This window comes from Hordeum vulgare, chromosome 6H (assembly GCF_904849725.1).
Source record: "Hordeum vulgare subsp. vulgare chromosome 6H, MorexV3_pseudomolecules_assembly, whole genome shotgun sequence".
NCBI classification, from domain to species: domain Eukaryota; kingdom Viridiplantae; phylum Streptophyta; class Magnoliopsida; order Poales; family Poaceae; genus Hordeum; species Hordeum vulgare.
In genome coordinates this window covers 128,817,519-128,845,342 of record NC_058523.1, presented here as the reverse complement: position 1 = coordinate 128,845,342, position 27,824 = coordinate 128,817,519, and positions in this window count along the sequence as shown.

Below are 27,824 nucleotides of genomic sequence, written 5' to 3'. Positions count from 1 at the left end.
TACCATAGTATTGAAAAATTATTGAGAATTGATGAATTCATTTATTGTGTTCTCAAGATAAGAGGGTATCTTATTGGAATTTGTGGAAGAATTTACATAAGAATTGCCATAACCATTAGGATTATGATCGGGATACGGCCTAGCATTGAAATTGCCCCTATAAGCATTATTGTTGAAATTATTTCGCGAGACAAAGTTCACAACAATAGCATAATTATTTTCTTAAATTATCACTAGGATCAACATGATTATTTTTAGTAGCAACCAAATTCATAATATCATCCCCTTTTTCACTCAAACTAGCGATTTCCTCAACATAGTTTACCTTCTTACTGGTTGGGGCTCTCTCGGTATGCCATTGAGAATAGTTGGCCATGATGTTGTCCAGAAGTTTGGTGGGTCACCTCCATGAAGGTACCATGTGCAGCAGAATCTAGAAGATTTATAGACACAAAGTTTAGTCTAGCATAGAAATTTTGGATAATCATCCACAAGTTTAAACCATGCGTTGTGCAATTTCTTATCACCAATTTCATCCTCTCCCGAGCTTGTGCAACATGTTCATGATTTTTCTGTTTAAAGTTCATTATTTAGTTTCTAAGGAAGATGATCTTACCAGGAGGAAAATATTTGGCAATAAAAGCATCTTTACACTTATCCCAAGTTCCAATACTATTACTTGGTAAAGATGAAACCCAAGCCTTAGCTCTCTCTCTTAGTGAGAAAAGAAACAATTTTAACTTCACAATATCATTATCCATATCCTTTTTATTTTGCATATCACAAAGTTAAACAAAGTATTGAGATGTGAAGCGGGATCCTCATTAGGACTTCCCAAAAATTTCTCTTTTATGACAAGATTCAGTAATGCAACATTAATATCAAAATCATCCGCACTAGTGGCGGGTGGTATGGTAGTACTAAGAAAATCATTGGTTATTAGTATTTGAGAAGTCACACAACATAGTAGTATCTTTAGACATGGTGTCCAAGCAAGCAAAGTAACAAGCAAGACAAGCAAACCAAAGAGTGAAGATGCAATCTAGCGACGAGCTAAGCAAGCAAAGGTAAATATTTTTGTATTTTTTATGAGACAAGCTAAATATACCAGAAAATAAATATAGGAAGAAGTGAATGAAATTTTGTGCGGAGTTACTTGTCAGTTGGTGATGATATTCCATGGCAACGATGCCAGAAATCCTTCCTCATACTAGTGATCTGCGTTTGGTTTTCCGTGAAGAGGAATGGGTTATCGCAGCACAATGTGGGTAAGTATTTCCCTTAGTTATGAAACCAAGGTTTATCAAACCAATAGTAATATCAACCACAACCGTCTTTAGCAGCTGCACGCAAAATAACAAACAACTTGCACCCAACACGGGTAAGAGGGTTGTCAAACCTCTTGTCTTGTTATTTGCAAGCGAGTGAGGTGTGTAGATAATTGTAGATATCAAGATAAAATAAAAAACAAGTAAATAGCAGCAAGGTATTGAAGGTTTTATCAATATGTTGTGAATAGACCTGGGGGCCATAGTTTTCCCTAATGGCATCTCTCATGAAAATATCATACGGTGGATAAAAAATTACTGTTGAGCAATTAACAGAAAAGCGGATAGTTATGCGATATTCACAACAATGATCATGTGTATATAGGCATCACGTCAATAAACAAATAGGCCGACTCCTGCCTTCACCTATTACTATTACTCCACTCAATGACCGCTATCCAACATGCATCTAGGGTATTAAGTAAAACAGAGTAATGCATGGAGAACAATGACATGATGTAGACAAAGTAAACTCAAGCAATATGAATAAACCCCATCGTTTTATCCTTAGTAGCACCAACAAAAAGACGCATCTCAACCCTTTTGTCACTGGTATATAGAAATTCGCCAGGTTGAACCTACCACAACACACCTCTCTCACCGAAGAAATATCGATCTAGTTGGCCAAACTATTTAAATAGACCGGAGAGAATTACGAAGCTATCATAATTATGCACATAAGAATCATATAAATATTCAAAGTAGACTCAAATATTTATCATGAATAATCTAAACATAAACCCACAATTCATTGAATCCCAACAAACGCACCGCACAAAAGGAATTACATCATATGAATCAAAGCAAAGATGTGATGATGATTGTACTGAAGATCAAAGATAGAGAGATTGCCATCTAGCTATTGGCCATGGACCCTAGGTTTGTGGTGAACAACTCACACATCATCGTGAGTGCAGCAAGGTTGATGAAGAGGCCCTCTATGATCAATCCTCTTCTCGCCAGGGTGCCTGAATGGAGCTCTAGATGGCCTCTCGTCAGAACAGAGACTTGCAGCAGCGTAAAAAGTGTTTCGGGACTCCTTCTGATGTTTTTAGGATATAAGAGAGTTTATAAGCCAGAGAACGGAGTCAAGAGGGCGGTGAGGGAGGCACAAGACATCAGGGCGCGCCCCCGAGGCCACACCCTATTGGCTTGTGGGACCATCTTGTGGCCTCTAGCCTTCTTCCGATACTCCCCAGTCTTCTTTTGGTCCAGAAAAAATCACCAAAAAGTTTCAGGTCAATTGGGCTTCGTTTGGTATGAAAAACCTGAAAAGTGAAAAACATGCGGAAAACAACAACTTGCACTGGGCCTGGGTTAATAGGTTAGTGCTCAAAAATAATATAAATTGGTAAATAAATACCCCTAAAGTATTCTAAAATGATAATATATACCATCATTGAACAATAAAAAATTATAGATACGTTGGAGACGTATTAGTCCCTTCAACTACTTTTGCTTACCCATTAGGAAGCTTGCTATTGAAATAAGGGACTTAATTAGATGTGCCCATGATGATATTATGTACAAGCAGGCAATGGAGATGCAAAAAAATAACACTTGAAACAATGCATTATGCCTAGCTAGGGGCATAAAATAATAGCGCTTGTTGGGAGGCAACCCAATAGTTATCTTAATTCTTTTTGCTTTTACCTTCTGTTTTGCTATGATAACATAATTATTGATACTGTTTAAATTTTTCTTTTTAAGTTTTGATTAGTGTTTGTGCCAAGTAAAGCCTTTGGGTTGATTTGGATGATAGTAAAATTGATCGTGTGCAAATATAGAAACTTTTGCTCCCAGTAAATAATTTCTGTGATTTTACCGGTGCGTCCTTTTTAGCTGAGTTTTTCACACAATATTTTTTACAAAATTTTTCCAGGTTTTCATAAGTTTTCGGAATTTTTGGCATTACAAAAATATAGTTTTCATACATATCATTACAGAGTGTTCTGTTTTAGACAGATTCTGTTTTTTCTTGCATAGTTTGCTTGTTTTGATGAGGCTATGTATAATATCATGGGGTATAAGTCATGGAGAAGTTATAATACAGTACCTATTATGAAATGGTTAAATATTAATAAATTTATAACAGTACCTAAGGTTATGATATGTTCATATACTAACAGATGTCATGAAGTTTTTCTTGAGCTTTGTGTGCTGAAGTTTTTAAGTTTTGGTGAGACAACGATGGAAAAAAGGAATTATGAGAGGAAAGATCCTAACCCTGGGGATGCCTAAATCTCACCAAGGTAATATTCAAGGAGGACCCAAGTGTCTAAGCTTGGGGATTTCCCAGATGGCATCCCCTCTTTCGTCTACAATCTACCGGTATGTCGCTTGGAGCTATATTTTTGTTCATCACATGATATGAGTTTTGCTTGGAGCGTCGTGTATTATAGTTTTCTTTTCTTTTAGTTTACCACAATATGTTTTTGCTGGATAAGTGATATTTTTACACTCATTCCAACCATGTTTAAACCGAGGTATTTCATGAAAAGAGAGATATTCGCTCTGCTATTGCTACTAATGACTAATGGAGGCAAAGGATTCCACAAATCATCTGTTTGATATTTTCCCATAGGAAATGGGCTAAAAGGGAATAAATCACGTTAGAGAAAGGAAAGGAAGGAAAGTGGAGAATAAATTAGTCACCAGGAGGCACCAGCAGGCCACCAGAGCCAAAGACAACATTCCATGCAAATGCACGCTCTCGCATGAGGGGTCGTTTGGCATGGAAATCGAGGCAGTTCGACACCTAAACAACTTTTATAAAGGGGACCCAATAAAAATGTCAACATAACGAGCAGCAGGAGCACGTCGACCACAACTAGAACCTCTTCATCATCATATGCATCACAAACTCTAGCTCCACCACTTTCATCTCAATAGTCGTCTCCACCATCATAGTGCTATCTCATCTAGTTCATACTTGTAGTCATGCATTACATAAGGCATTAATTGTAAGACATATTGCAATCAATCAATCCCAAGATATGTTCTTCAATAATTTATTTTCGTGTTCTGATCTCTATGTGTGAGCAGTTCAGTAAGGTATGGGGTGATGCATGAGCCTGGCAACCCCAGGTATTTGGTGAAGGGTTCAACGAAAGTCTTTGACATAATGTCTCATATGTGTGAAATAAAATTGGTTCGTGAAGTGTCTCTTGTATTTTCTGTAATATATATATCCCTGCAGGTACCCAAGATCATGGAGATCGAGCACCATTTAGGCTCGGAGCATGGGGACCAGAAAGTGTTGTACCAAACACTGGTGACAGTAAGGTTTAGTAGGGTAACATGGATCATAACCTTAGGGATTCAACAGGTGTAATCATTAAACACCCAATGCTTTTGTCTGAAACTATTATGTTAATTATTAGGGAAACCCCGCAAGACAGATATGTCCTTTGGTAGGACAACTGATTCTTGATGGAGGAATCGTGCCGGTCAGGATGTAATTTGGACGCATCCCCCACTCCAATATGAAGCAAACACCTCTTGATGGGTGACTTCTAGAGCACAAACTAATATCATTTTTGATCCCAACACCACTATATGGTTGTAAAACTAAGATCTCATCCCCATACCTTCTTTTTATTTTAAGTGTTGAATGAAAATTTTCTTGCCAATCCAGTCAAAGGTTTGATTGAGCCTTTGGCAAAAGGCTTGCTAGAGAACATTGCTTCAGGGGAGTCTTCCTCCGGAGTGTTCGATACACACGGTCACCTCTAGGGAAATAGGTGTGGGATACCCTTTCTTGTTCCAATACTGGATCAATAAGGAGATATCACTAGACACACACCTATTGGGAGAGGCACATGTTCATCATAGTTTGTATAATACTCTATGTGCTTCACTTATATCTTTTCAGCTAGGAAGTTGCTCTAATGCTTCACTTATATCTTTTAGAGCACGACAATGTTTTTTTTTAAATAAATAGTTGCACTCTCATGATTAACTTAAATCTTTTTGAGAGTCTAAGGAATAGGAATGACAATTTGCACATGTTATAAGGCTAGTCCAAAACGAACATGTATTCACGGAGGATATATAATAATCTTCATGTAGCTCACCAAATAAGAAACACATTTGTGCCACTGGTTTCTTAATTGTGCTATGTTTTGTCCAAGCGAACTAACTTTGCTCACTTTTCCCTCCCCCTCCAACACCTGCTCACAAAAGGCCAAACAAAGCACTATTGTCCAGTTAATGCCTTTGACTGTTACCTCGTGACTAGTGAGACGGTCTGTTATCCTGAGAAGTGTGGAAACTTACCTCATGTGCGATGTTTTTAAGTGCGTAATGGAAGGCCAATGACGCAGTTGGTAATATAAACACTTATTGTGCAGCGTTTTAAGGCAGAAATAACCAAGGTCTGACCAAGCGATAAAACGATCGTCAATGGAATGAGCTTATGTTAAGGCAGGTGGGTCTAACTTAATTTTTTGTGGACAAGTGGCACATGCCCTCATGCCAGAGTGAACTCTCCCTGATCCCCTCTTCATTCTCGACAATGGGTTGCGGAGCTATTGTTCTCGACTACGACGTGGATGAGGTGAGTGAATTTGAAACCCTACTCCGTGTTGATTTAGATCTAATGGCGTCGCCTCTTTTTTTGGCGAATTTGGAGTCTAAATTGTCTGGGACATAGGTGGGTTGAACGAGATGGAGACAATGCTAACACACAGGGGGGATGTTGCTGCAAGGATTACTTCCATTGATTGGAATTCTTTAGAATTAGGTGACCCTACAGATTTATTCACTATACCAATGGTCGACACTAAGAGGGAAAATTTTATTGACATTCCAATAGATGATAGTGATAAGGAGGATAGGAGTGAATCTAGTTCGCCCGCTGATGCTAACAGAGATTCATCTGAAGATGTGGATGGACAATTGATGGAAGATGGTGTTGATGGTGTGGATTATGCACACGATGATGAGCTAGTCAATGTCTATGACAGAGAAAACATTGTTATTGAAGTGGGGAAGTGGTGGACAAACATGGATGAGTTTAGGATGTGTCTCAAGACTTATGCAGTCAAGCATGAGTTTGATGCCAAGACTAAGTGGACTGATAGAAAGATGTTTTGTGCTATGTGCAGAGATTATGATGAAAACGCCAAGCCTTGCAAGTGGTACGTATAGGCTAGATGCCAACCTAATGGCAGTACCTTCAGGATTAATCAAAATCCAAATCAACATACTTGTATTACAAGTTCACAGAGAGTATCAACCATGACATGACACATTTGGGTTGGAGAAAAAAAATTCACTATTTTCGCCAAGATACCAAACACTACGACAAATAAACTTCTAGTAGACCTAGAAAATGAATTCCCCATTAAGATGAAATATACCACGGCGTGGAAGGAAAAACAAAGGGCAACGAAACAATTATATGGTGATTGGGAAAATACCTTTAGGATGCTTTATAACTTCAAAGTAGAGGTGGAGAAGAGATCACCTAGTAGTGTTGTTGAGATAGATACTGAGGTAACAGAGGATGGAAAAGTTGTTTTCTCTAAATTCTTTATGGCTTTAAAGCCTTGCATCGATGGCTTCAAAGCAGGGTGTTGTCCATATTTGAGCATATGCTCTTATGCTTTGAGTGGGAATTGGAATGGTCAATTAGCAGCATGCAATGGTCTATATGGCCAAAATTGGAGTTCCGTGTTGCTATTGACTTGTTTCAGTGAGAGACAGAGGTTTCGTGGGCATAGTTCATGATCCAGGTGAAAATATGCATAGGACCAGTGTCGCCTTTGGCATTCCACATAGAGGCATGTAAATAGCTAGAAATTGTAGTCAAGAATGTTTTTCCCCATGCCGAGCACGGGGAAATGGCCGACCATATGTCGATGAGTTTGATCAAAGAATTCAGTGGGGAGGAATTTGAGCACATGTGGCCAACAGAAAGATCTTACACTAATAAGAAACATTCATACCATCATGGTAAGATAATGGCAACATGTAGTGAGTATAGTCCATGTATGAACACCTACCATTCTCTATTATAGTGCATGTGAGGATTTAACGCTGGCAGCTAGTGTGATTATATCAACAACTTGTTAGAATGTTTTAACAACAAGGTGAAACCGTTTATAAACTTGCCTGTGCATGACATGGTTGACCAAATAAGGATCATGATCATGTGTTTGTGGGAATTGAGAAGAAGGATTGGTGATTTTCTGCAGGGGATAAGAAACCTGTAGTGGTACAATAGGTGGTCAATGGGAGCAGAAATATTACACATTTTTCTGTTGAAAAATCTACAATGTGTGGTGCTGAAGTTGGAGATACCAAGACCGGAAAGCGGTATGTTGTTAACACTGAAATGCATGACTGCAATTGCCTCGAGTGGCAACACACTAGGAAACCATGTGAGCATACCATGCTTTTCTTGGCCTCCCGCCCGAATATAAACATGCACTAATATTTCCATGAATATTACTCAGTATCAAGATTCAAGGCTGCACATGCAACTCCAATTCCATCACTTACAGATTAGTCTCAATGGCCTAAAGTGGAAATTGAGTTTTCCATGTGTCATCCCTTAATGAAAAGAAAGGCCGGCACGCCTAAGGAGGGTACATTCAAGGGATCGTTTGAGAAAGCTAAGAGTAGTAAGAAAGGAGAGAAAGATGCAAAGCCTAAGAGGTCACCGAAAGGTAACAAAAATAGATGCAAGCTATGCGAGGAACTTGGGCACAGAAAATAATTTCCAAAATACCGTTACACTCGTGAAAGGCCAACGTATTGTAATGTTTGTGATGTTTTTGATTTGGCTGCTATTTTTTATTACTAACCAAATGAAATGCTTTGTATGTCAGGAGAAAGCGTGCGGGATAGCCCCTGGTTGCTGAAGCATTGCAGAGTGAAGCTAATCCAGTGAGGAAAACCAAGGTCATTAGTGAGCTTTGTGTTGTGAAATCAAAAGCAAGATATCATAATAAGAAGTGAAAACTATTAGTCTATGTGTATCATTTTGTGTGATGTAATGCTACTTGTATTTTGATGTGTGATGTACTTTGAGAACTATGTTCCATGATCCAAATTCGAGCTAGATTTCAAATTTGAGGCACATTTCAAATTTGTAATTGTATGGATATCCCATGGTTTGGTGATCAACCGAGCACTTTTGTGAAGTAAAACTCATATTCCTGAAAATGTGCACCAAATGAGCTCCAAAGCTAGGGTAAACAACCCTATTTCTAAGCATTTGTTTTGAACTTATCTAAATGAGCTCCAAAAAAACTTGTCATCTAGTGTGAAATATAGGGTCCATGCCCAATATTGGATCGCTTGGACAAACTATGCCATGGTTAACCCTAAACCCTAGTTCAATCCCCTTGAAAACCATGCAACCTTGTTCGTGATATAGCTAAGTCATGTGAAGGTAACTTTATGAAAATATCCATAGTGGTGGTTTCTTATTATTTCCCTGGAAACTCAGTAATGTGAAACAATCATGTGCGCAAGTTTCATATTTTTAAATTAGTTCTGCTCAACCCTAGCCCTCAAACCCCTCCCCAAAACCCTCAAATCTCTCTCGAAACCTCGAACAATCACAACCGTAGTATCATTGTTTGAGAGCGGTTTAGGTCAGGCACTAGGGTTTTCCACTATCAATTCACGAGATGTCGCCTGATTGGTTGGACGCGAGTGAGTGTTCCGTGGCAGCGCACATGAGTGGCCCACCTGGCAGCACGAGAACATGGACACGCGATAGTGGCCGTGGGCCACTTGCTTGACAAATTTTTTGAAACACATCTAATCAGGGCGGGAAACACATTCAATCGTGGAGGGATGCTCGTCGACCAATGGGTCGTTGTAGAAAGGCCAACGTCTCAGCCTACCATGCATGCGCGTAGCCACCCGACACAGCCTGCTCATGCATGCGAGCAACCACCCGACCCAGTCTGCACATGCATGCGTGCAGCCACCTGACGCAGCCTACCCATGCATGCGTGCCGCCACGTAGCTTCGTCGCATATGGGAAATTAGTGCACCCTGGGGATGCAGCTTTACCGATTGCCATGCCTTGATTTAGTGTGAAAAACGGAGGCTCCAATGAATGCATTCAAACAGGCGTGTCACACAACAATGCACATTCAAACGGGTGCATTGCATCGCATCTATTTAAAAACCTCCCATCTATGTCTTCATCTCAACTCGATCTCACCCATCTTCTTCATGAGAAGCCAAAGGAAAAGCCACATTCCGCCCAAGACAAGATGTAGTTCTACAACCCAACCTACCGTCTGCTGACCACCATGCCAGATACACGGTACCCTGTCGGGTGGTCATCATGGAGGAAACTGACATGTCTTCAATGTATCGATTATTTATGAAGTATTCGTGCCAATATTCTACAACTTTCACATACTTTTGGCAACATTTTATCTTATTTTTGGGACTAACTTACTTATTCAGTTCCCAATGCCAGTTCTAGTTTTTCGTGTGTTATTTGTTTCAAAGAAAATCCATATCAAATGGACTCCAAACATGATAAAAATTTACGAAGATGTTTTTTGGTGATATATCTGAAATTTGTAAAGAAAAATCAATGCCACATAATGCACGAGGCTTTCACAAGCCACCAGGACACGACCAGGGGGGTGGCCGCGCCTTGATGGCTTGTGGCAACCCCTTAAGTTGGTTGGGGTCCTTCTTTAGCTGCAATAAATATATTTTGCCTATTAAAATCCCCTCAAAATTTCAACCCGATCAGAGTTAAGGATCTCCGAATATTTAATAAACGGTGAAGGGCAGAAAACAAGAGAGAAACAGAGAGAGAGAGATCCAATCTGGGAGGGGCTCTTGCCCCTCCGGGAGACATGGCGGCCAAGGACCAGAGGGAGAACCTCTCCCTAGATGGGGAGAGGCCATGGAGGAGGAAGCCTACGGGGGGAGACTCTCTCCCCCTCTTGCCCGGAGGCGCCGCAGTGCCTCCGGGTGAGCCATCGCTGCGGTTATTAACCTCATCAACATCACCATCTTCTTGACCTTATTCATCTATTTTCAGCGGTCCAATCTCCCACACCCCACTATAATCCACTACTTGAACATGGTGTTTCATGCCACATACTATTAATCAATGATGTGTTGCCATCCTATGATGTTTGAGTAGATCTATGTTGTCCTTTGGGTTGATTGATGATCTTGATTGGTTTGAGTGTATGTTTTATTTTGATGTTGTTCTAAGGTGCATTCCGTGAGGCACACATCTTAAGTATTCATGCTAGAGGGTGTTGCAATATGTTCATGATTCGCTTATAGTGGGTGGCTAGAGTGACACAAGCTTACACCCGAGTAAGGGGGTGTTTACGTATGGCAGTAAAGGGGACTTGATTTCTAATGCTATGGTTAGGCCTTAATAATTTCTAGTAGTTGCAGATGCTTTCTAGATATTCAATCATAAGTTCATATGATCCAAGTACGAAAACTATGTTAGCTCATGCCTCTCCCTTATATAAAATTGCAAGAATGATTATCGATCTTGTTATCAATTGCCTAGGATGATTCCGCACACCATACCATTATTATTCTACACCTGCTATTTGTAACATATTGTAATATATTCTAACACTATTTAGTACAACAACTATTTTCGTATTTTAGTTCTCCAATATCATAGAAAGTTATCCTCTTTATACCCACAACACAATTTTATTTCTCGTTACTAGATAGAAGGAAACGTTCGGCGTATGTAGAGTCGTATTGGTGGAAGATATGACTTGAGAGAATATTGATCTTACCTTTAGCTCCTTGTGGGTTCGACACTCCATACTTACCACATCCATATTTGGAAAGTGCTATGATGATTCCTTGCACTTGGGGATCATCAAGCTCTTTTCTGGTGCTGTTGCCGGGGAGCAATAGCATGGGGTTAATATTTTCGTGCATGCTTGTCAGCTTATATCACTAAGTAGATTTTCTTTTTGTTTTATTTCCGTTTTCTTGTTTTTTTTCTTTACTTGTGGGTGAAACAAGCAAAAAAAATAATTTTTTTACTTTCCTCTTAAAAGTGAAGCGATTGGAAAGTTATGCATTGAACAAGTGAGGGTTGACCTTGAACACTTGTGTTCATGCTCATGGAAACAATGTAGAATTTGTCAACGAAGTTTCTAATAAAAATAATTATCCCATTGTAAAAACAACTGTACCATAAAAATAATGTGCTTTTCGTAATATTCATGATGCTCTTTTGCATGTTTCATCAACTATCCTTATGTGAGCATCACTGAAATTATCACGCCTAACTAAAATGCTTTAAAGAAAAACGCTTGTTGGGAGACAACCCAACACTTATCCTTTCTATTTTTGTGTGATAACATGATTAAGCTACTTTGGTAATCATTTTATTTGTCTTTTATTTCAATAATGTGCCAAGTAAAGCCTTTGGGATGATTTGGATAATAAGTAGAATTGATACGGCGCAAAAACAGAAACTTTCATGTCAAGTGCAAAATTTCTGTGATTTTACTGGAACGTATTTTTATATGATTTTTTACAAAGTATTAATATACAAATTACCCAGTACTTCCTAATTTTCAGGATGTTTTGAGTTACATAAGTTTGGTATTTGTGCTCATCATTACACACTGTTCTGTTTTAGACAAATTCTATTTTTTTGCTTGCATAGTTTGCTTGTTTTGATGATGTTATGGATTGTATGAGGGGTTATAAGCCATGGAGAAGTTATAATACAGTACCTTATGCAATAATTAAATATGAATGAATTTATAAGAGTGCCTAAACTTTATGATTTTCCTATTATACTAACGGATCTCACGAGGTTTCTATTAAGTTTTGCGTGAGTAAAGTTTTCCAGTTTTGGGTGAGATATCGATACGCGGAGAATAACGTGCAGCAAGAGTCTAAGATTGGGTATTCCCAAGGCACCCCAAGGTAATATCCAAGGAAGACTCAATCGTCTAAGCTTGGGGATGTTCCGGGAGGCATCCCCTCTTTCATCTTCAACACTATCGGTATACCTTACTTGGAGCTATATTTTTATTCATCACATAATATGTGTTTTGCTTGGAGTGTCCTTGCATTTTTATCTGTTATATGTTATTCACAATCAAGTTTTTTAATAAAAAGTTCCAAGAACTTCCTTTTGAATGCTTGAATTGCATGTGTGGGATGTGCTGTACAAAAACAAAATTTTTTGCTGTAGTATTTGAATTATCATATTTTACGGAAACGTGGAAAGGTTTCTGAAATTTTTATAAAGTACTGTAATACAAATTCTTTAGCTTGTACTAAAGTTTTAGAATTTTTGGATATAAAGAAGTACACTATTTAAATGAATTGCTACAAACTGTTCTGTTTGGACAGATTGTTGTCATAGTTCTGTTATCTACTTATCCTAGAGTTTTCATGCCTTATATTGGTAGATATAAATTGTGGAAATGATAGTGTACAATACCTAATGTTTGAAAATTATTATAAAACTTGTCTTGGCAGTACATGAAGTGTAGATTTATTCTTATGTGCACTAACCTATCTTATGAGTTCTTTTCAAGTTTTGTGTGGATGAAGTTTTTGAGATTTAGGTGAAACCGGGATATGAGAGGATTGAACGGGATGTAAAAGCTTAAGCTTGGGGATTCCCAAGACATTCCAAGTAAATACTCCTAGAAGTTTCAAGCATCTAAACTTGGGGATGCTATGCATCCCACCTCTCTTCGTCAACAATTCTTAGTTAGCCGATGTTGATCCTAAGTTCCCATTTGTTCACATGTGCTATTTGTGGAGCATATTTTGTGTCTACTATTCCATTTTATTTTATGCACCATGCTGGTATAGATAATCCTTGGTTGATTTATATAATTCTTCATGTTCTTCACTTAAATCTTTTGAGTATGTGTGTATAGAATGCTTCGTGTGCTTCGCTTATATATTTTGATCCTGGATATTGATCTCCCTATATTCATTGAAGAATGCTCTATGAATTTCACTTATATATTTTTGAGAATAGTTTGATGATCACTCTTGTGCTTCACTTATATTCTAAGAGAAAATGTGGAATGAATTTAATGTCATAAAACGTGAAAGTATGTATGCTTCATATGCTTGTCCCATGGGGAGTAGTAAGTTCACATACTAAGAGTATAAGCAATAAAATTTATTGGAGGTTAGCAAACATAGTATTGATCACTTGAACAATTCGTGAAAAAATATTGAAGGAAGAGATATTTCACATATAAATATACTATCTTGGATATCTTCTATGATTGTGAGCCCCCATTAATTAGTTTGAAACTTTATCAAGTAGTTGATGTCGGACAAGGAAGACAACGTAATGGTTATGTTTTCTTATATTCACATAATAGTTATATTGTTATGGATCCTATAACATGTGGCGCTTTCTTAGGAACTTTTTCTAGCCTAAAAAAATTATACTAAGTAGATATACTACTTGTGCATCCCTAACCCTTAAACCTAGTTTCTTGCCATGAGAGTCCACCATACCTACCTATGGATTGAATAAGATCCTCAAGTAAGTTGTCATCGGTCCACAAGGCAATAAAAATTGCTCCTAAACATGTATGATCTTTTATTGGAAGGGAAAATAAGCTTTGTATGATCTTATGACGACAAATAAATAAAAGCGACGAACTTCATAACAAAGTTTGCTATCACAAGGGGGAATATAAAATGACTTTCTTTTTCATTAAGAGATCACACATCCAAAAATAAAAGCACATGACAACCTCAGGTTCCCTCTTCGAAGGTCCTATCTTTTACTTTTCTTTTTTTACTTTTATGCAAGAGTTAATAATGTTCATCCCTATTCCAATCTATTAATCCTTTAGTTGGCAAGCATCATGTGGTGGGGAAATATCCAAGCACATATATCCAGTTGTATATAGGTGATCATGATTCATCATTGTTGAGATTATCCTTAAGATAAATAAGTTTGCACGTGGAACATTAAGCCCCTACCTTCCTATGTGTTTAATTGAAATTGCTTGTTCTAAAAAAATGCCTTGAGTGTCAGCAATCATGGAAGACTAAATGATAGTTGAGTATGTGGAATTTGTTAAATCTAAGCACCACCCTTCGTGAAAATAAGATGAATTGTAATTGTTTGATGACTGAAAACATAGTTTGTTAGTTTTCAAGGAAGTTTATTGTATATACTTTAACATGTGATTACCTTCTTACTTGATCATGAGAAGTTTTATGAGAAAGGAGTTGTTGTTTTATGATGCTAGAAAAAAGTGATTGGAAGTAACATTGGTCAAACTTATATACTATGCTAGCATTCACAATTCATAAATTATTTCTTTATCATTTACTTGCCTGGGGACGAGCGGTAATTAAGATTGGGGATGCTGATATGTCTTCAATGTATCGATAATTTATGAAGTATTTATGCCAATATTCTACAACTTCCATATACTTTTGGCAACATTTTATATTATTTTTTGGGAGTAACTTACTTATCTAGTGCTAAGTGCTAGTACCTATTTTTGTGTGTTTTTTGTTTTGCAGAAAATCCATATCAAACGGACTCCAAACGCGACAAAAAATTATGGAGATTCTTTTCGAATAGATGTGAATTTTGGAAAGCAGAATCAACACCACATGATACCCGAGGCTCTCACAAGCCAATAGGGCGCGACCAGGGGGAGTGGCCACGCCGTGATGGCTTATGGCCACCCCTTAAGTTGGTTTGGGCCCTTCTTTCGCTGCAAGAAATATATTTTCCCGATAAAAATCCCTCAAAATTTCATCCCGATCGGAGTTACGGATCTCCGGATATTTAAGAAACGGTGAAGGGCGAGGAAACAATAGCGAAAACAGGAGAGAAACAGAGAGAGAGATCCAATCTCGGAGGGGCGCCTCCGGGAGCCATGACAGCCAAGAACCAGAAGGATAACCTCTCCCTAGATGGGAAGAGTCCATGGAGGAGGAATCCTAAGGGGGGAGACTCTCTCCCCCTCTCTTTTGGCGACGCCAGAGTGACGCTGGGTGAGCCATCCCCGCGGTGATCGTCCTCATCAACATCAGCATCTTCATCACCTTCCTCATCTCTTTTCAGCGGTCCACTCTCCCGCACCCCACTGTAATACCCTACTTGTACATGGTGTTCCATGCCACATACTATTAATCAATGATGTGTTGCCATCCTATGATGTTTGAGTAGATCTATGCTCTCATTTGGGTTGATTGATGATCTTGATTGGTTTGAGTGTATGTTTTATTTTGGTGATGTCCTAAGGTGCCTTCTATGAGGCGCACACATGAAGGATTCACGCTGGAGGGTGTTGGAATATGTTCATGATTCACTTATAGTGGGTGGCTAGAATGACAGAAGCTTGCACCCGAGTAAGGGGGTTGTTTACATATGGGAGTAAAGGGGACTTGATGTTTAATGCTATGGTTGGGTTTACCTTAATGATTTCTAGTAGCTTCGGATGCCTTCTGGAGATCCAATCATAAGTTCTAATGATCCAAGTATGGGAAGTATGTTAGCTCATGCCTCTCCCTCATAGAAAATTGCAAGAATGATTAACGATCTTGTTATCAATTGCCTAGGATGATTCCGCACACCATACCATCATTATTGCACACTTGCTATTTGTAATATATTATAATATATTCTAACTCTATTTATTGCAGCAACTATTTTCATATTTTATTTCTCCAATATCATACAAAGCTATCCTCTTTATACCCACAATGCATTTTTATTTATCGTTACTAGATGGAAGCAAACCTTCGGCGTATGTAGAGTCGTATCGGTGGCAGATAGGACTTGAGAGAATATTGGTCTTACTTTAGCCCCTTGTGCGTTCGACACTCCATACTTACCACTTATATCTTTGGAAAATGCTACAATGATTCGTTCCACTTGGGGATTATAAGACACCCTACGCGTGTTGGCCATCTCAAGGCAGGGGGCTCGAGGGAGCTCGCGAAGTTCTTCCTTATTGTCGGCTACCGGCACCTACCATGCGAGGCTCCGCTGATGTTCCACAAGAATTTCATGCCAATAGAGGCCTTGTGATTGGCCTCACTGCTCGCTTCACAAACCGCTTCGACGCCCACGTCCTCCTTGGCAAAGTATTCTGGTGTGGTGCGAGTTCATTTCCTTCACCACTCACAACATCTTCACCAACTTCGACAACGTGTTTCCCACCGCCAACGGCATGCACACTCGCCCCTACAACACCGAGGACGAGGAGTGAACTTGGTGGTAGAGGGGCGAGGCCGTGCTAAGTTATCTGTAAGGGCGCTACTATAAGCCCTAACATTATTTTCTATTTATGTAATATGTGTGTTCCCTATATATCAAGGGATATCTATATATCTTTGTAATATATCAAATTTACTTCCTAATCTTGATGTCCAAATATTTCGATGTGTTGTCAAACAATGACAGAGCTACCCAAAAAAGTTGGGCGGTCCAGATAGATAAAACAGTGCTACCAAACTAAAAAAAATCAATACGTTATCGTGGGAAAAACACCATGTAAAATCATACAAACTTAATGTAAATACACTAAAGTGCATGAAAACAACTTGAAATACAATCATATGATTTCATACATATTTTATTTAAATAGAATGAAAAATTAAAAGAGGCCTTAGTCCCAAATCATAAACTCCATCTTCTGGTTCAACCTGCGAGCGACACATGACAAGCACGTCGTCGAAGCTAAGGCCATCCCAAAAGGCACATTGACTGGCGATCTCGAAGTGTGGCATCACGTTGGGGCCGTCGAAGTGCTGCGTTTGAGTGGCTTTGTCCTTCTCGTGGATTTGTGGTCATGTTAGGCTGTTAGGATCGAAGCCTGGATCGTCCCTCTCCTCCACCGTCAGGCCTATACGTAAGCAATGGACGGTGTGTGCAAAGGGCACAATACTGTCGACGGGGAAACTAGAAAGAGTGAAGAAAATCAGTGACGAACAAGATGCGAAGTAGTTCATAAATCACTCGGGTAGACAATTTACCTCTGAGTTTCTCTCTCATCCCATCACCAAACTCCTCAACATATTGCTTCGGCTCGAGTTTCTTGGAAGAAAGTAGCTTGTACTTGGATTCCCACTCAACATAGTGCTTCTTCAGCTCAGCAAGTTCCTCCATGGTCTTGGCCGTTGTGACCTTCAGAGTCTTGTTCTCCTCTTCAAGCTTCTCGACTGACTTGAGCTTGTCCTCGACGGCCTTGCTATTGGATTTGGCCTCCTTCCACGCAGATGGTAACTCTATGCCCTTCTTCTCATGGACCTCCTTAATGGTGTCTAAAGAAATAGAAGTCATGAGCCTCTGAACAACTTGAAGGTTTTCGCTATGAACATCTGGCGAACCAAGTTCAGTCGGATTGGGATAAGAAAGGGGATCCAAGGGGCAGTCGGACTAGATGTGCTTAGCTTCAGGTGAACTCTTCTCCTGCTCCAGATGCACGCTCTTGGCCTTCTCGGCCTCCAGGCTGATCCTAAGGTCCCGCACCTCCTTCTCCATGGCGTTGTACCAAGCTCCGAGCTCCCAAACACTCTACCAATGAGAAACAAAGAAATAAAAACAATGTCAGTCGGATATGACAAAAAATACCATTCGGTTAGCTGAGTGAAACAAAAATAAATAACTCTAAGACTCCCGCCAACTCTAACAGTCAACGACAGTCTCGGGGCCTACACCCAAGGGTAGATGGTCAACATCAAGAAGCTCTGGTCCATGGACCATCACCGCATCCTCTTTGACAAGTACCACTTCGTCTACTTTGGCAAGGTTGGTATGAGATACTTCCACAAGGCCAACAACATGTTATACACCCCGACAATCAATGTTGAGCATATAAAGACTCTAAGACTCCCGCCGACTACTTTAGTCGATGATAGTCTCGTGGACTACACCCAGTGGGTGCACTTAGCATGCCCCCACTAGAACTGGAGAACACCTAGTGGGCATGCACCATCCAAACCCACTCGGGACCAAAAACAAAAAACAAAAAAAAAATCATGCAAGTCAAGACTCCCGACTGAAGTCGGTACTTATGAGAGTACTTACTCGGGCATTCTTCCTCTCCGCCTCACTGGCATCGTATGCCTCCTTCAACCGGCCATTCATCAGCCCCACCTGGATCATGGCCTCTTGCTCGCCGCCACCTGATCCTCTGGGACGTGGTGCAACGTGGTGCAACGTGAAGATATTGGTCATTGACGGAGATGGTGATGTGGCTGGTGTTGTTGTCCCAAGTCCAGCTCCGGCCTTTGGGGTGGAACTTTGACTGCCACCCCTCGCAAGAGACTTGGTCAGGGAGACTCTGGCCACTTGAACAGTAGGAACGTCCTGCATCACGACATCTATGTCGGTCGGATGGTTTGGCGGCTCGGCCCTGTCGTCACTGTCAAGTTCAATCACAACGTGTGGACCTACAAACTCTTAAGGTCAGAGGGCGGAAGTGATAAGTCACTCAGACTACCGAGAGTTCAGAAGAACAAGTCGATCAAATGAGATCAAAACAAAGGCCAATATTAACTTTGGATGATGCAGCACCCGCTTCCACTTGGACCTTCTCCAGAGCCTTCGGGTAAAGCGAGGCCATTGAAGTGTCAGCACTGCAATAAAAGTCATTCAGACAACTCTCTGAGGTATCAGTAAGAAGAGAAAAAGGAACTGACAATAGAAGCACTTACACTGACTCCACATGCACATCCACCTTGATCCGCGGTAGGACCGCCTTCCGGGATTTGGCTACGGTATTTTGGGTTGCTTGGCCGCCTTCTTGGGTGACCCGGTCAGCTCGCCTCGCCCGTATTTTTAGGTACGTGTAGGAAGTGGCGCCACAGTCAACTTGAAGGCACTCGACCCCTTGGCAACGCCAGTTCGGGCTCACGGATATTGGCACGCTTTGGAGCAAGTATGAGTCGGAGAATTCTCCAACGGGGAGGACTCGACCTCTTCCCCTTCGTCGGGGTCATCATCAACCTCGTCTGCCTCGTCTTCATTATCATCGTCCTAGCCATCTCCCGAGTCCTCCTCGTCCTCGCTGTCGCTCGCCACGTCAACGGGTGCGCTATCAATGACCATCACCATGCTCACCGTATCCATGAAGGTATGCCGAGTGAAACAAGCAAATCAATCGAGACAATAACAATCAATATCAAGATCATCGGACAAAAAATACTCAAGGTTACCTCAATCGCTGGGTTCTCCTTGTCGAAAGGGACTATCACCCTGGTGCCCTGTGGGTTGTCGTGCGCTGAAGTGATGGCCATGAGCTTTTCTTACACCACCTTCGCATCAAACTCCTCCAGGTGAACCCGCGTGGGGTCACTTGGTACCTCATACATCCACGTGGGGTGGATCCTTGCTTGCAGAGGCTGGATCCTCCGCTGAAGAAAAACCTCTAGAAGATCCATCCCATTGAGGCCGTTCCTCAGTATGGTTACCATGGCCATCACTAGGATATCCACATTGGTCTTCTCTTCCTTGGATACAATCAGGGAAGACGGGGACGATGCTCACTCCGCCGAGTATGGTGGGAGGCCCAACTCAGCACCGGCGACTATAGTGTCCTTACAATAAAACCAAGAGTATTGCCAACCCTTCACCGAGTCAAGGAACACATCAACATGAGGCTAACCTTTTCCCTAAGATGTATTCCTAGACCTCCACAAAGCTGATTCACATGGGTTTTATTCCCTCTCAGGGAGGCCTTCTTCATAGTCCGCAAATGACTTGGGAAGAGGTGCTTAAAGAGTCCTCGGTGTGGGGGACACCCGGTGAAGTTTTCACAAAGAGAGACAAAGGCAACCAAATAGGAGACGACATTGGAGGGAAGATGGTGAAGATGCGCTCCAAAGTAAGCAAGAAAGACTCAGGAAAATAGATGCAGAGGCACAGAGAAACCTCGCTCGAAATGGGTCACATGGAGGACCTGCTCGTCCCCCAGCGCTAACGGCTCGAGCTCACCAGCCTTTGGCAGCCGCCATCTCCCAATGGCCAGGAGCGCTTGTCTCTCCAACTCTAGCATACAACCCTCAGTGACCCGCGAGGCCAACCAGTCGACTTGGATCTGCCCGATCGATGCATCGGTGCTCGAGAATGACCCGTACGACCCCTTCTTCGCTAGTTCAACCTTCACAGTCAAACTCCGCGTCATCTCCCTCGATCGGGTCAGCGTTGGAGGACGGGTGATGACCCACAAGTATACGGGACCAATCGTAGTCCTTTCGATAAGTAAGAGTGTCGAACCCAACGAGGAGCAGAAGGCTCTGATAAACGGATTTCAGCAAGGTAATAACTGCAAGCACTGAAAGTAGCGGTAACAGGTGATTGTGTAGCGAGGTGAAACGTAGCAAGCAAAGAGTAACAAGTAACAAGTAGTAGCAACAGTGCAGCAAGTGGCCCAATCCATTTTGTAGCAAGGGACAAGCCTGAACAAAGTCTTATAGGAGGAAAAACGCTCCCGAGGATACACAGGAATTTCTGTCATGCTAATTTCATCATGTTCATATGATTCGCGTTCGTTACTTTGATAGTTTGATATGTGGGTGGACCGGCGCTTGGGTACTTCCCTTACTTGGACAAGCATCCCACTTATGATTAACCTCTCTCGCAAGCATCCGCAACTACAAAAGAAGAATTAAGACAAAGTCTAACCATAGCATTAAACTAGTGGATCCAAATCAACCTCTCACAAAGCAACGCATAGACTGGGGTTTAAGCTTCTATCACTCCAGCAACCCATCATCTACTTACTACTTCCCAATGCCTTCCTATAGGCCCAAATATGGTGAACTGTTATGTAGTCTACGTTCACATAACACCACTAGAGGAAAAACAACATACATCATATCAAAATACCGAACGAATATCAAATTCACATGACTATTATCAGCATGACTTATCCCATGTCCTCCGGAACAAAAGTAACTACTCACAAAACATAATCATAATCATGATCAGAGGTGTAATGGATAGCATCAAGGATCTGAACATAAACTCTTCCACCAAGTAATCCAACTAGCATCTACTACAAAGAGTAATCAACACTACTAGCAACCTTACAAGTAGCAATCGGAGTCGTGAGACGGAGATTGATTACAAGAGATGAACTAGGGATTGGAGAGGAGATGGTGCCGATGAAGATGTTGATGAAGATGCCTCCCATCCGACGAGGGGAGTGTTGGTGATGACGATGGCGACGATTTCCCCCTCTGGGAGGGAAGTTTCCCACGACACGATCGTCCTGCCGGAGCTCTAGATTGGATCTGCTCAAGTTCCGCCTCGTGGCGGCGGCGAAACCATGAAAAAGCTCCCGAATGATTTTTTCTGGACCAGGACGCTTCATATAGCAAAAGAGGGGGGCTAGTGGGCCGTCAGGCAGCCCACAAGCTTGCCCTGCGGCACCAGGGGTGGTGGTGGCGGAGTGGGGGCTTGTGGAGCCCTGGTGGCCCCCCTCCGGTAGTTCTTTCGCCCAGTAGTTTTTATACAATCCAGAAAAAATCCACGTAACTTTTCAGGGCACTTGGAGATGTGCAGAATAGTGGACTAGGATTTGCTCTTTTTCTAGTCTAGAATTCCAGCTGCCTGAATTCTCCCTCTTCAAATAAACCTTGCAAAATAAGAGAGAAAAGGCATAAATATGGTACCACAAGTAATTTAACAGCCCAAAAAGCAATAAATATCAACATGAAAGCATGATAAAGCATAATACGGACATGAGGGCATCATGATCACACATAGAACAGCAATAGATCATAAAGATTCTTATGGGATGTAACAATTCCTTCACAAAGCAACGCATGAAGCAAAAACCTTACCGAGAAGTAACCAACAATAATCCATAGTCATTGAAGAAATTGCAATTTATCACAACATCAGAAAGAGTCAAATAAGAGCTTGTAAGGCAAACCCACATACTCAATCATTTCTTTTGTTTTCCACAATTGTTACAATTCACGTGGTACTCATGGTGTCAAAGTTTCAGCTGGACACACAGGAAGATTGGGGCTTATAGTTTTGCCTCCCAACCATTTACCTCAAGGGTAAAGTCAACAACAATAAAGCATAAGTACTCAACTCCAAGTTGATATATGAATATAGATCTTTCCCAAACATGTGACGGTAGCCAAGACAAAGGCAAAAATAGGGAATTGGTGATGATCTTGATGACTCTTACAAGGGTAAAATGTAAAGGTACAAGATAGGCCCTTCGCAGAGGGAAGCAGAGGTTGTCATGCGCTTTTGAGGTTTGAATGCGTGTCCTCTTAGTGCGGAGGAACGTCACTTTATATTGCCTCGTGTGATAAAGAACTTTATTACGCAGTCTGTCGCTTTTATGTCTTCCTCATCACAGGTTCGTACAAAGCTTATTTTCCACACACTAATAGATCATACATATTAGAGAGCAATTTTTATTGCTTGCACCGATGACAACTTACTTGAAGGATCTTATTCAATCCATAGGTAGGTATGGTGGACTCTCATGGCAAAACTGGGTTGGAGGTTTATGGATGCACAAGTAGTATCTCTACTTGGTGCGAGAGTTTTGGCTAATATGAGGTGGAAGCAATCGTCACATGCCAAGGGATCTCTAAACATATAACATTGTTTGGAACCAAGAAAACACAATTCATTATGTTGTATTCCTTGTCCAACATCTACTCCTAGGCATGTAATAGTTTGGTGAGTACTCACAATTGTAAAAAGTGTCTAAGATGATATATTTATATGTGAACCTCTCTTTCCTTATTACTTCTTATTAATTGCAACAATGACTAACGTCTATGTTGATTTATTCTCAACAAGTTTCAATCATCATACGTGTCATAAGTGAAGTTATCACTTTCATAAGATCGTCTCATGATCTTTCATGCTATCGTTCTTTTCATACTTCTTGATCATGACACGAAGCAAAGCCCTTGACTAAGACACTCTTTATTATATAGCTCGTAAGCTCGAATACATTGGGGGAGAGACAAAAGCAAAAGACTCAAACTAAAAACTAAAGATTTATTCCTCTAAAAGAAGAAATAAAAACTGAAAAGGAAAGAACGAAACAAAGGTAAAAGCAAAAGATATAAAGGTGATACGATACCAGGGCAATTCCCCCAAGCTTGGGAGAAGACAAGGGGATTGCCCATACCAATGCTTAGTTGTCTTCCTTTGGTGGTGATAGTGGTGTTGTTGGAGCAGTCTTGAGCTTGTCTAATTTCCACTTGAGCAAAAAGTTTTGCTCCCTTAGATCGTCATTTTCCTCCTCAAGTTTCAAAACTCTATGGCAAAGCTCCTGCTTACTCTCCTGCAAGAAACGAGAAGGGATAAACAAGGTCTTAGGATTCTTCCTATGGTCAGGGAGGCTTGACTTCTTGAACTCCACATGGGTGTTTGCAGGTTGAGGTAGAGGAGCCTCCTCTTCATCGGAACTTGTTTGCTCCTTCCCTTTGGGCTCATAGTCCTCTTCCTCATCAGTGGTCCAGCCATATGGTTCCAAGTCCCCATTAATCCTAGAGTTAGCATGATCATCGGCCACATAGATCTCTTCTTCTGAATCTTGAGAAGACATCTCGACCTAAATCTGCGGCAGACAACAAGCTCGAAACAAAAACAGAGGAAAACTGCGCGATACGGAGATCAAAACCTTCGGGCGACTATATATTGATTTTTTCTGGGCCAGAAGGAGTCCTCCGCAAGAAATGGAGTCCGGGAGGCACACGAGGTGCCCACAAGCTTGCCCTCCGCCAATAGGGGGGTAGGGGGCGGCGGCAGGGCTTGTGGCCGCCTCGTTCGCTCTTCGGACTGCTTTTTATTTTTCTAATTTTCCAAAAATTCCAAAACGGAAGAAATTTCCTATTGGAAAAGTATCGGAGTCCAATTTCTTACCGAACCAGATACATCTTCATTTTCAAGGTCTGAAACAGGCTGATAAACATCCCTTATGTACTCCTCTGGAGTTATGACATTGATGATATTGGTCTCACCATTTATGGGAGTACCAGAGATGTAATGCTTGATTCTTTGCCCATTTACCACTCTAGGAAATCTTCCTTCCATGTTATTGATTTTGATGGCACCAGAATGATATACTTCCTCGATAACATAGGGACCTTCCCATTTAGAGAGAAGCTTGCCTGCAAAGAATCTCAAACGAGAATTGTATAGCAAGATATAATCACCTACATTGAACTCTCGCTTCTGTATTAGTTTGTCGTGCTGTCTCTTAACCTTTTCCTTGAACAACTTGGCATTCTCATATGCCTGGGCTCTCCATTCATATAACGAGCTGATATCAAACAACCGCTTCTCACCGGCAAGTTTGAAATCAAAGTTGAGCTCTTTGATTGCCCAATAAGCTTTGTGTTCCAGCTCAAGAGGTAAATGGCATGCCTTACTGTAAACCATTCTATACGGTGACATGCCCATGGGATTCTTATAAGCAGTCCTATAAGCCCATAGTGCATCGTCAAGTTTGCTAGACCAGTTCTTTCGAGATCTATTGACGGTCTTTTGTAGGATCAACTTGATCTCCCTATTACTCGACTCCACTTGACCACTAGACTGAGGATGATAAGGAGATGCAATTCTATGGTTGACATCATACTTAGCTAGCATCTTGCAGAAAACACCATGAATGAAGTGTGAACCGCCATCAGTCATCAAATATCTAGGGACTCCAAATCTTGGGAATATGACTTCTTTAAGAATCTTAATAGAGGTGTGGTGATCAGCATTTTTAGTGGGGATAGCTTCTACCCACTTAGTAACGTAATCCGCAGCAACTAAGATGTGAGTGTACCCATATAATCAAAGCCCCAGACATCAAATGGTTCAATGACAAGTGAATAGTTCATAGGCATTTCCTGACGCTTACTGATGTTCCCTATTCTTTGGCATTCGTCACAAGACAAGACAAACTTACGGGCATCCTAGAAGAGAGTGGGCCAATAGAAACCTGATTGCAATACCTTATGGGCAGTTCTATCTCCAGCATGGTGTCCTCCATAGGCTTCGGAATGACACTTCTGCAGGATCTGTCCCTATTCATGCTCAGGCACACAACATCTAATAACACCATCTACTCTTTCCTTATAAAGGTGAGGATCATCCCAAAAGTAGTGTCTCAAATGAAAGAAGAATTTCTTCTTTTGTTGATATGTGAAACTGGGTGGTATGTATTTGGCTACGATATAGTTTGCATAATCGGCATACCACGGTGCACTAAGTGAAGTGCGGATGACATTTAATTGCTCATCAGGAAAGCTGTCATCAATAGGTAGTGGGTCATCAAGGACATTCTCTAGCCTAGATAAGTTATCTGCTACAGGGTTATCAACACCCTTTCGGTCAACGACGTGCAAATCAAATTCCTGTAGCAGGAGAACCCATCTAATCAGCCTAGGCTTAGCGTCCTTCTTCTCCATGAGGTACTTAATAGCAGCATGATCAGAGTGAATAGTGACTTTGGAGTCAACTATGTAAGATCTGAACTTTTCACATGCAAACACGACTACTAAAAATTCCTTCTCCGTAGTGGCATAGTTTCTTTGAGCACTGTCTAGAGTTTTACTAGCATAGTGAATGACATTCAACTTCTTGTCAACTCTTTGTCCTAGAATAGCACCAACAGCATAATCACTAGCATCACATATGATTTCAAAGGGCAAGTTCCAGTCAGGTGGTTGAACAATAGGTGCGGTTATCAAAGCCTTCTTAAGTATTTCAAAAGCTTCCTCACAATCCTCATCAAAAACAAAAGGAACATCCTTCTGCAAGAGGTTGGTAAGAGGCCTAGAAATCTTAGACAAGTCTTTAATGAACCTTCCATAGAAACCAGCATGACCTAGGAAACTTCGTATACCTCTGATATCTATGGGGCAAGGCATTTTTTCAATTGTATCAACCTTAGCCTTATCAACTTATATGCCTCTCTCAGAAATTTTGTGTCCTAAGACGATACCTTCATTAACCATAAAGTGGCACTTCTCCCAGTTCAAGACAAGGTTGGTTTCTTCGCATCTCTGTAAGACTCGATCAAGGTTGCTGAGGCAATCATCAAAGGAAGACCCATAAACAGAGAAGTCATCCATGAAAACCTCGACGATCTTTTCACAAAACTCAGAGAATATAACCATCATACATCTTTGGAAGGTGGCAGGTGCATTACATAAGCCAAAAGGCATACGTCTATAGGCAAAGGTACCGAAAGGGCAGGTGAAAGTGGTTTTCTCTTGATCATATTGTGCAACAGGCATTTGCGAGAAACCTGAATAACCGTCTAGAAAGCAGAAGTGTGTGTGTTTTGATAGCCTTTCTAGCATTTGGTCGATAAACGGCAAAGGATAATGATCTTTCCTGGTTGCCTTGTTCAGTTTCCGGAAGTCTATCACCATTCTATAGCCGGTAATAAACCTTTGTGGGATTAGTTCATCCTTATCATTAGGAACAACGGTGATACCTCCCTTCTTAGGTACGCAATGTACTGGACTTACCCAATCACTATGAGCAACAGGATAAATGATTCCCGCTTCCAGAAGCTTTAATATTTCTTTTCTAACGACCTCTTTCATCTTAGGATTTAATCTCCTTTGATGATCAACAACTGGTTTAAAGTCAGGATCGGTTTTAAGCTTGTGCTGACATAGAGTAGGACTAATACCCTTAAGATCATCAAGAGTATATCCAATAGCAGCGCGGTGCTTCCTTAGAGTTTTTTAGTAACTTCTTCTCTTCGCGCTCTGAGAGGAGAGCACTAATAATGACAGGATATATCTCCTTCTCATCAAGATAGGCATACTTAAGAGTATCAGGCAACTGTTTAAGCTTGAACACAGGATCACCCTTTGGTGGGGGAGGATCCTCAAGCAGTTCAACACGCATATTATTCTCGAGAATAGGATATTGTTCTAAGACAATTTTATCTATCTCATCTCTGTCCTCCATATCCATATCATTTTCATGCTCAAGCAGATATTGCTCTAAAGGATCCGTAGGAGGTACATCAATAGAGGCAAGAGCAATGATTTCATCCGTACCAGACGACTCTCTTTCATGGGTTTGTCTTCCAAACTTGGAGAATTTAAATTCATGAGACACACCCTCGAAACTTACTGTGACAGTCTGCTTAATGCAATCAATGTGAGCATTGACAGTATTGAGAAAGGGTCTACCAAATATGATGGGACAAAAGCTATCTTGTGCAGTACCAAGGACGAGGAAATCAGTAGGATACTTCGTCTTACCACACACGACTTCTATGTCTCTCACAATTCCCAGAGGGCAGATAGTGTCTCTATTAGCTAGCGTGATAGTGACATCAATGGGTTCTAACTCAGTAGGTGCAATCTCATCCTTGATTTCATCATATAGAGAATGGGGTATTGCACTAACACTAGCTCCCATATCACATAAACCATGGTAACAGTGATCTCCTATCTTAATAGAAACAACGGGCATGCCACCTACAGGTTCGTGTTTGTCTTTTGCGTGAGGTTTAGCAATTCTAGCGGAGTCCTCACAGAATTTGA